The sequence below is a fragment of the Colobus angolensis genome, unplaced genomic scaffold (genome assembly GCF_000951035.1).
Source record: "Colobus angolensis palliatus isolate OR3802 unplaced genomic scaffold, Cang.pa_1.0 Scaffold276, whole genome shotgun sequence".
Classification (NCBI taxonomy): Eukaryota; Metazoa; Chordata; class Mammalia; order Primates; family Cercopithecidae; genus Colobus; species Colobus angolensis.
Window position 1 is genome coordinate 486,545 of NW_012115999.1, and position 10,146 is coordinate 496,690.

Here is a 10,146-nt window from a genome sequence, read left to right on the forward strand (position 1 = left end):
CCCCGCACACGAAGCAGCCGGCCGACACCACGGCCCAGGGCAGTGAGGGGCTTAGCACCCGGGCCAGCAGTTGCAGAGGTTGCGCCGGGTCCCCCAGCAGTGCCTACCAGCCAGGGCGCCACACTCAAGTTCTCCCTGGGCCTTAGCTGCCTCCCCGCAGGGGAAGGCGCAGGACCTGCAGCCCGCCATGTCTGAGCTCCTCTCCCTGCAGTGGGCTCCCGCCTGGCCTGAGCCTCCTGCTCCGTGGCTCCGCGGCTCCGCCCCCTGCTCCATGGCGCCCCGTCCCGCCAACAGCCCAAGGGCTGAGGAGTGCAGAGTCGGCTCCACCTACAGCACCGGTGCAGGATCCACTGGGTGAAGCCAGCTGGGCTCCTGAACTGGAGGGTAACTTGGAGAACTATCTAGCCACAGGATGGTATGTGCACCAATCAACACTCTGTGTCTAGCTCAGGGTTTGTAAATACACCAATTGGTACTCTGTATCTAGCTAACCCAGTGGAGACTTGGAGGACTAGCATCCTGTGACTCTGTCTAGCTCAAGGATTGTAAATGCACCAATCAGCACTGTGTGTCTAGCTCAGGGTTTGTAAATACACCAATCAGCACTCTGTATCTAGCTAACTCTGTATCTCACTAACTAGCACTCTGTAACTCTGTCTAGCTCAAGGATTGTAAACGCGCCAATCAGTACTCTGTCAAAACAGACCAATCAGCTCTCTGTAAAACTGACCAATCAGCAGGATGTGGGTGGGGCCAGATAAGGGAATAAAAGCAGGCTGCCTGAGCCAGCCAGCAGTAACGCTTGGGTTTGTCTTCTACAGTGTGTAAGCTCTGTTGTTTACGTCTTTTTAATAAATCTTATTGTTCCTCACTCTTTGGGTCCATGCTGCGTTTATGAGCTAAAACACTCATCATGAAGGTCTGCAGCTACACTCCTGATAGCAAGACTACGAACCCACCAGAAAGAAGAGGCTCCAGACACGTCGGAACATCTGAAGGAATAAATTCCGGACACACCATCTTTAAGAACTGTAACACTTACTGCGAGGGTCCGCGGCTTCATTCTTGAAGTCAGTGAGACCAAGAACCCACCAATTCTGGACACAGTGTTTAGCAAACATTTGCTGAACAAATAAATTTCTGTTTAATAGCACTGTGTATTAATGTATTTAATTTTAAAATATATATATGTATTGTTAATAATCATATCTTCCTCTTCCTTCTCTCTCCCAGTACCAGAGAATAGCCTAACCGCAACTAAGATAAACTCTGCCACCAAACATGCCTGGGAGTGGAGAAGGGTCTGCAGGTCAGTGTAAGCTCATCAGTCTGGGCCTTCACGTTCTCCCTGCCTTTCCAAGGAAAGCTGTTGCTTGCATCAGTGCTGCCTTTATGTCAAAGTGTATCACCTAAATACCAGATCCAACAGATTTCAAGCCACCACCCTCCAAAGACTTGCTTCTTCCAGAAAACAAGCTTGGCTTGACTCTTGTCAAAAAGAATTATTCCCAACCTGGCATCCTCTAAGAAGTTTGCAAAGCAAGGGTGAACAGGGATATGACATCCAAACATCTCCCTAGCGGCTCATTCCCCCTCCCTGCCCCTGGCCAGAAACCTCTTCCTCCTTTGACTCCTCCTCCTCTCTTAATTTGTTATGATCTCTCAAACAAATTCAGGACAATGCTTTAGAAAGCTTTGTGTCTTACTCAGCTACCCCTAGTGAGGGTCTTCTGAGATACTTAAAACTATCCTCATGAGGTATAGTCCAATTCTCCTCCTAGGATGGGTACTAGCATTCTATTATTGAAGGATGAATGAGCCTGAAGAGTTGGTTATGTTTTCCTTTGATCACCTATAGGCTTAACAGGACTCCACTATAAGAAGCAAAACTTAGGCTGGGCGCTGTGGCTCATGCCTGTAATCTCAACGCTCTGGGAGGCCGAGGCGGGCGGATCACAAGTTCAGGAGTTCAAGACCAGTCTAGCCAACATAATGAAACTCTCTCTCTACTAAAAAATACAAAAATTAGCCGGGCATGGTGGCACATGCCTGAAGTCCCAGCTACTCAGGAGGCTGAGACAGGAGAATTGCTTGAACCTGGGAGGCGGAGGTTGCAGTGAGCTGAGATTGCGCCACTGCACTCCAGCCTGGGCAACAGAGCGAGACTCTGTCTCAAAAAAAAAAAAAAGCAAAACCTATACTCAAAATGATGTCTGAGATGGAGAGTCCAATTTTATTTTACAGAGATTTTCCAAATGGTGAGTCAGAAGCAAGAACAGTATCTCACTAAATCATGTTTACTCAACTGAAACTTATTGAATTAAACCAACTCCTCCTTCCTTTGCATTTCAGATGAGAACCCCTTCTGGTTCTGCGATTCAAATCTTCATTCAGTCAAAGCAGGTAAATAGGAAATTTCAACAGCTTTCTCTCCTCCCTTTCATTCCTTTCTTCTGTCATCGATCTAATCAGGAATGCTCTCAGGCATTCCCTGGATATTTCTTCTTTACCTCTCAAAATCCACATGGCATGTTACACTAATGCTCAGCATGTTCCTCAGATCTCTAGATGGCTCTAATTAAAGGATCACCTCTTCTTCTAAATACAGACCTGGGGTTAGAGGACATAAGAGCTTGAAGGACTCTTTAAAAAAGTCAAGTAGTAACATTTTATAGACCAACAACCTGAAAAACAGAAAAGTAAAATGACTTGTCCAAGGTCACACAGCTTCTTAATGGGTTTGTGGGCATTCACGAACACCCTGTAATTACACATAAAATTTGGATTATATGAGCGCATGTGTATTTTTTCTGAAGAGAAAATCCGTATCTTTCTTCAAAGAAGTCAACAATCTCTTCCCCAAAATATAGTAACCACTGACAATTATATGCATATTTGAAAAAAAGTTTAACTAAAATCCAATTGTTCCAAGTCTGAATAGTAATATGAATTGGTGATCTAGAATAAGAGTGGAACCTAATTTAAGAACTGTTATTGTTATCATCTTTTTTTTTTTCATGTCTGGGACATCAATGCAAGTAACATGGGATAAAGACAATTTGAGGTGGAAGTAAACTATAAAGCAAGCTTTTTTTTTTTTTTTTTTGAGATGGAGTCTCGCTCTGTGCAGTAGCATGATCTCGGCTCACCGCAATCTCTGCCTCCCAAGTTCAAGCGATTCTTCTGCCTAAGCCTCCTGAGTAGCTGGGATTACAGGCTTGCACCACCACACCCACCTAATTTTTGTATTTTTAGTAGAGACAGGGTTTCACCATGTTGGTCAGGCTGGTCTTGAACTCCCGACCTCATGATCCATGCGTCTGGCCTCCCAAAGTGCTGGAATTATAGGTATGAGTCATCGCGCCCGGCCTAAAGCAAGCTTTTAAAATCACTGAAAACACTAGTATGAATAAGTATCACTATGGGCCAAGCATTATATTATATGGTTCACATTATACACACACACAAATGCCTGTTTTACAGATGATGAAACTGAGGCAAAGAGTGATCAGCAACTTGCCTAATGTCAAATATCCATCAGTAATAACCAGAATTCCAATCTATATTAATTTGATTCTGATATCCATGTTCTTTTCCACCAATATTTGCATCTACACTTCAAGATGTCCTAATACTAATAATATATTCTATTTACTTATTTAGGAAGAACTAAATCAACTCTCTAAGGTAGCCTCAAGGAAGTCTTTCATAAACGGTTCAACTACTAAAAAGTTCTTCCTGGGAAATGTCATAAACTAAATACCAACTATCACAAAATATCTGGACTTTAAGACTAGCCAGATAAAATGCTTTGACTTCCAAATACTTCTTGGAAGTTGGATTTGGCATAGAAAACACTGGAGAATGTTAAACAAACACCCCCCAAGAAAAGACTTTAGAGAAGAATAGATCCAATGCATATGAAGTTACTCTGTTTTTTTTAAAAGTGTTTAAATATCTAAATTACTTAGTGAGTCATCTCACTCTTATTAACAAAAATAAATTAATATACAACTCAAAGTACTTGAATATGGAATGCCACAGACTAGAGCATTTTCTTAAATCACAGCTGCCTCAGAAACGGAAATGAAACTGAACGAAACAGAAATGTTTGTTCTACAAAAAGTAACCTGGCCTAAATAACTTAAGTATGCACTAAAATTCCTCAATCTAACATAAACCTAGCCTTAACTACAGTTGTTTCTCACATAATTCTATTTCTAATGCTTTTCTGTGATTAGCCTGTTATCTCAAGTAGTCTTTTAGAAGACAGGAAGCAAACATGAGCTTCCCACTCTCCTTGTTGGACTTACTTAAGTCAGCATTTATTAAACTTTTTCCATATTAAGTGGGATGAATTAAGGCCAGGGGAGAATGAATCAAAGACCTCCCTCTAGAGAAGCATACACTCATGAGGAAGACAAATAAACGTTAACTATAATAAAAAAACAGTATTAAATACATGACACAAAGAGTGCTGTAATCCAAGTCTAATGGAAGTAAAAAGAAGGGGATGTTACTTTCAACTCAGTGATGGGAAGGAGTGGATCCAGAAGAGCTTCATGAGGAGGGGAGCATTTAAATCGGGTCTTAAAGGAGGTTTGCAGATGCTAAAGGGTTTTGTACCAACTTTGTTTTCAACATGGGAAAGACAGGATTTCAAACTTCGTTTTGTTTTGGGAACAAAATCCCATGCTCCTCCGCTGTTGGAATAAATGCTCTTTGCCTGAATGCTATTTGTGGTCTTCGTAGAATGGAGAGTAACAGAAAGCCCTACCGGAAATCAATTTTATGTAAGCTTTTCATTCTCTGGCTTCAAGTATTTCTAAAATGTACCTTTCTATGCAGGCTACTTAGTCAGGCAACTATTTTCAGGTGAAGATACTCAAATGAAAATAGAGAATCACTTTTGGCCTTTTGCTAATATTTCATGCATCAAAAATTTAATAGTCTGACAAAGTGTTTACCATGAGATTGGTAAACTCACGGAAGCCAAACTCTCTGGGATGCAACTTCAGCTTCACTACTTACAAATTCCATAATCATCTACCTACCCTGCCTATACCTCAGTTTCCCCATCTATAAAGACAATAACGGCACCTATCTCGCATGGTTCTCATGAGAATGAACTGAGTTATTACATGAAAAACTTAAAAATATATCCAACATACCATAAATCAACAGTAAATGTAACTATTTTTACCAAGAGGTGTTTTCAAAGAGTTTATTTCTAATTTGCTATATCAATTAATAAGAAAGGCACTTTCTCATCCTATTTCACTTTTACAAGGCAGACATTTTTTTTTCAAGACAGAGTCTCACTCTGACACCCAGGCTGGAGTAAAGTGGCACGATCTCAACTCAGTGCAACCTCCGCCTCCCAGGTTCAAGCAATTCTTCTACCTCAGTAGCTGGGAATTACAAGCACCCACCACCACGCCTAGCTAATTTCTGTATTGTTAGTAGAGACAGGGTTTCACTGTGTTGGCCAGGCTGGTCTTGAACTCCTGACCTCAAGTGATCCTCCTGCCTTGGCCTCCCAAAGTGCTGGGAATACAGGAGTGAGCCACTGTACCCAGCCAACAAGGCAGACTTTGAAACTGTGTATATTTTCCAAAAATATATATATCTTAAGAAAAAACTAAATTTGATTTCTAAACAGTAACAGCAGTAACAGAGAAATAGCTTATTTCAAAAAGCCCACAACATCATCAAGGATAGGACAAGCAAGAATCATATTGTATTATAACAAATTTTGACAATCACCAAAGTTAGGATTTACAACGAAACTAACAGTTCACTTCTCTTTTTCCTGTGTTTCTTATGCCCTTACAGCCTAATACTCTATCATTCCATTTTCTATAGATCACACGGGGAAACGTTTTGAGATCACACAGCTATTCACGACCATCTGACTAAAGCAATAGCATAGTTTTCATTATGAACCAAGTGAAAAATTCGAGTTGAGTCAATTTTATTCTATTATTTCCAGGATGTTGCAATCCCTACGCAACCAAGGTTTCAAGTTAAAGAGAATTTGGCTGATCCACTCACAGAAACAAGGAAAATATGATGCAGGCTGTAGATTCTGATAAGGATTATAGCAGATGAATGTAGAGAATGTGGTGAGCATCCTTGAAAAGCTCCCTGGTTGCAGCAGCTGAAATGTTAATACGGGAGTTAAAGAACTCGGGAGTTTACTGGCTGCGTTCAAATCTTAGCTCTACCTCTTGCGAGGTATATGGCCAGAGACAAATTAGCCTTATCATTTACTTAATCTTGTAAACTAGGGACAATAAATGGTTTTGTTGTGAAAATTCAATTAGCATTTGATGACCTGCACAGTGGCTTATGCCTATAATCCCAGCACTTTGGGAGGCTGATGTGGGAGGATCCCTTGAGCCCAGGAGTTCAAGACCAGTCTGGGCAACATAGTGAGACCTTGTCTTTACAAAAAATTTAAAAATTTAGCCAGGAGCAGTGGTGCATGCCTGTGGCCCCAGCTCCTTAGGAGGCTGATATAAGAGGATCACTTGAGCCTAGGAGGCTGAGGTTGCAGTGAGCCTTGTCTGTACAACTGCACTCCACCCTGTGCAACAGAGCAAGATCCTATCTCAAAATAAACACAATAAATGAATAAACTTGTGAAAAACATTTCAAATAGTACTTGCCACACAGTGCTATATATGTATCTATTAAACATTGCAATAACTTTGGCCATTCATGGTGATATCCACATGTAGATATGAAGATGGTTGCATTTTTTAGAGTAGGCCTTCTCTCAGCATAAACAAAACAAGTGTTCAGAATGATCTTTTAAAATTTGACGCTAAATGACCGTAACAACTATTATAATCATATTATTTATTTAATATCTGGATAGTTAAAAAAAAATGTATTTGAGGCCGGGTGTGGTGGCTCATGCCTGCAATCCCAGCACTTTGGGAGGCTGAGGCTGTCGGATCACTTGAGATCAGGAGTTCGAGACCAGCCTGGCCAACATGGTGAAACCCTGTCTCTACTAAAAACACAAAAATTAGCCAGGCGTGGTGGCGTGCACATGTAGTCCTGGCTACTCAATCGCTTGAACCCAGGAGGTGGAGGTTGCAGTGAGCCGATACCACGCCACTGCACTCCTGTCTGGGCAACAGAGCTAAACTGCGTCTCAAAAGAAAAAAAATGTGTCCAGGGTACATTATAGGCCTGCACTCGTAGAAATATGAGGGTGGAGATTTCAAATGCTCATCTGCAGAAGAGACAACATATCACAGGTGTCCAGGTTACAGTCAGATATGTCATTCTGGAACACTGTGCAGATGCTCAAATACAGATTCCTAAACTGCTCTGACAACAGTAGCAATTCTAGTCCCTTAAATGGCTTGTAGTCATCATGAAGGCTGAAGACCCTCTTCCCCGGTGGGTCTGATCATACTGTTGGTTCTCAAGCAGCTCCTGTGTATCCAATGTTTTCCTAAAATTCCCTAGCATTAATTATTTTAACGGTTTGTGGAATGATTTAATGGTTTGTGGAAGCACTGGGGAAACAGGCTGACAATGGAAACTTTGTATTTGAAAAATATTGTAATATCTGTAGAGGTTCTACTCAGGAATACTTTCCATGCTTCCATACTTTCTCTGATTTAGGAGAAAGTTTCTCAAGAGAATGATATTCTCAACAGAAACGGACAGTTTCTCAACAGAAAGCCTCCATCATTTTTGTGGTAGGTATGAGAAGAATAGGCTGAAATAAAAGAGGAGATGAAAACTTAAGGACTTTAAGTTTTGTTTGAAAAGAAGATCATAATTTAAGTCTGGGTTCTAAACTATGGCCGTTAAAAAAATGAAAAAAAAAAATCAAGAAAATTCCACTCTTTAACTTGGGGGAAATTTTTGTGAGGTTCTCTTCATGGGAAGCAGGGATTCGGCCATGGAGGACAAGAGACTTGCTGATTTCACTACCCAGAAAGTTTTTTTAAATATGAACTTTGTCCACTGTGAGATGAATGAGTATATACTACCCATTCTCTTCTTGGGGTGTCATTGAAAAGTCGGATTTTAAAAGCTAATGGTATCAGTGCTGCAAAGGCAGGCCAATTACAGACAGTGCCAGACAACTTTTTTCTTTATTTTCTTATTTTTAATCTTATTTCTTTCCTTCTTTTTGATAAAAGATATACCTAAAGAGGCACCTACACACAACCCTGGCACCGTCCGCCGCCCCAAGAACCTTCCTGATTTACTAATGGCCTGGGAGTTGGCAAACGCGCTAACAACAACAAAAAAAAAACCTCATAATTCCTCCCCATCTGCAATCACCGGTCTTCACCGGATTCACAGAGAGCAAAGACACCTAGTACAGCCGGCCGATTCCTAGGTCCTCCGGCCAGGAGGCGCTGCGGGCTAGTCTCCGGGGGCCACTGCAGCCCGCGCGCCCAGCACCCCCACCCTCAAGGCAGAGCCCAGCCCAGCCCCGCGGCGGAGCTCCGAGTTCTGCGCCGCCCGCCGGGGTTATTCCCGGTCATTCCACGGCACCACCTCGCCCCAGCTTCTCCATCTGCGCCCAGGCAGAAGCTGCCCCAAGAGACCAGCGGCAAGGGTCTGGAAGATGGGGCGGCAGGGAACGTGGGGGAGGGAAGATTGGGCACCCCACCTCCGGGTTTCCGCAGGCTCTCCTAAGTCTCGTATTTAGAAGAAACAAAACTCGGCCCGGCGCGGTGGCTCACGCCTGTAATCCCAGCACTTTGGGAGGCCGAGACCGGTGGATCACCTGAGGTCGGGGATTCGAGACCAGCCTGGCCATCAAGTTGAAACCTCGTCTCTACTAAAAATACAAAAATTAGCTGGGTGTGGTGACGCGCCTGTAATCCCAGCTACTCAGGAGACTGAGGCAGGAGAACCGCTTGAACCCCGGAGGCGGAGGTTGCAGTGAGCGGAGATCGCCCCATTGCACTCCAGCCTCGGCGACAGAGCAAGACTCAAAGGAAAGAAAAAAAGAAAAGAAACAAAACTCGTTCCGCGCTCTGCGCCAGGGACACTAGCTCGGCTGAGCGCACGGAGACTGTAGGCAGGACCTCCTTACCCCTCAGGTCAAACAAAGCCCCAAGGCCTCTAGTGAGTAATAGCACCACGGACCCCGTTTGGGACACCTCCAACTCGAGTTCTCGGGGGAAAAGGACGCGCTGCTCCAGTCCCAGGGTGCATATAGCAGATTCCCAGGTCAGAACAGACCAGCTTCTTAAGAACCAAGTGAGGACTCAGTGCTGGCATTTGTCTCCGTAGGTACTGGCCGACCCGCAACCAGAGGGGTTTCTAGCCAACTCAGGCCCCTCCGAACAAAGAAGCGCTCCGTGCCGGACCTGCAACTCTCCCCACCCGGCAGCAGCGCCCTCAGCACGCCCGGGCACCCCCGACCCCTCTGAGCCCGGGGTACTGTGCCCGGGTCTCCACGCCCAGAGATGCTCCCCGGTCTCCACCGCCGGGCGAGTCCCAAGCGCAGCAGCGCAGTCCTGGGGTCGCCAGAGCTCGTCCTAGGACATCCTCTCCCCATTTACGCCGCCCCGGGTCCCATTTGAGTTGCAAGTGGTGGGCATGCGGGGCTCCGGATCAAAGTCCCCGAAACCGAGCGCTTCCCGAAGCTTCCTTGGCCTCGAAACAAAACAATAACGCCCAATAAGTCACTGGAGAGCCTCTTACCTGTTTTCCACTTTTGTGTTTGCGTCTCTTTCTCCTACCCCTTGACAAGCCTTCCGGAGAAGGGGAGAAAACAGAACGAGGGGAAAAAACAAGGAGCAAAGCGCCCTGAGAACTGGTCCTGTTGGTGCGCAGAGCCCCCCGCCCTGCTCTGCCCTGCCCTGCCGCAGCCCAGGAGAGAAGGGTCGGCTCGGCTCTGCGGGTCCCGGCCCCACTCACTCTCGCTCGCAATTACAGGGTTTTTGCCTAGACTAGTTCCTTTTATAGATTCGGCTGCCCGGAGCGCAGAGGTTACTATCGGTCAAAGCCTGTTCTCGCCTTCCTCCCCGCCCCCTTCCCGGCCTCTGTTTATGTAGTTCAGTCACTCAGCAGAAAGCACGTGGAGCCGCGGCCCGCCCCTTAAACGGGCGACGTTCAGCCGCCCGGGAAACGGCTAGGGGGTTGGGAGGAGGTGGG

The 10,146-nt window shown here is 44.8% G+C and overlaps 1 protein-coding gene across 2 annotated transcripts in view; it reads right to left on the bottom strand.

Annotated features, from left to right (window-relative positions):
• Positions 1-10,016, bottom strand: part of ABCA1 (ATP-binding cassette, sub-family A (ABC1), member 1) — a 149,594-nt gene extending 139,578 nt beyond the window's left edge. The window contains exon 1 of one of the 2 annotated variants that reach the window (XM_011948232.1): positions 9,694-10,016. The gene's annotated coding sequence lies outside the window, so the exon portion shown is untranslated. The remainder of the gene's footprint in view (positions 1-9,693) is intronic. The other variant, XM_011948235.1, reaches the window with a different exon arrangement.
• Positions 10,017-10,146: the final 130 nt, after the last annotated feature.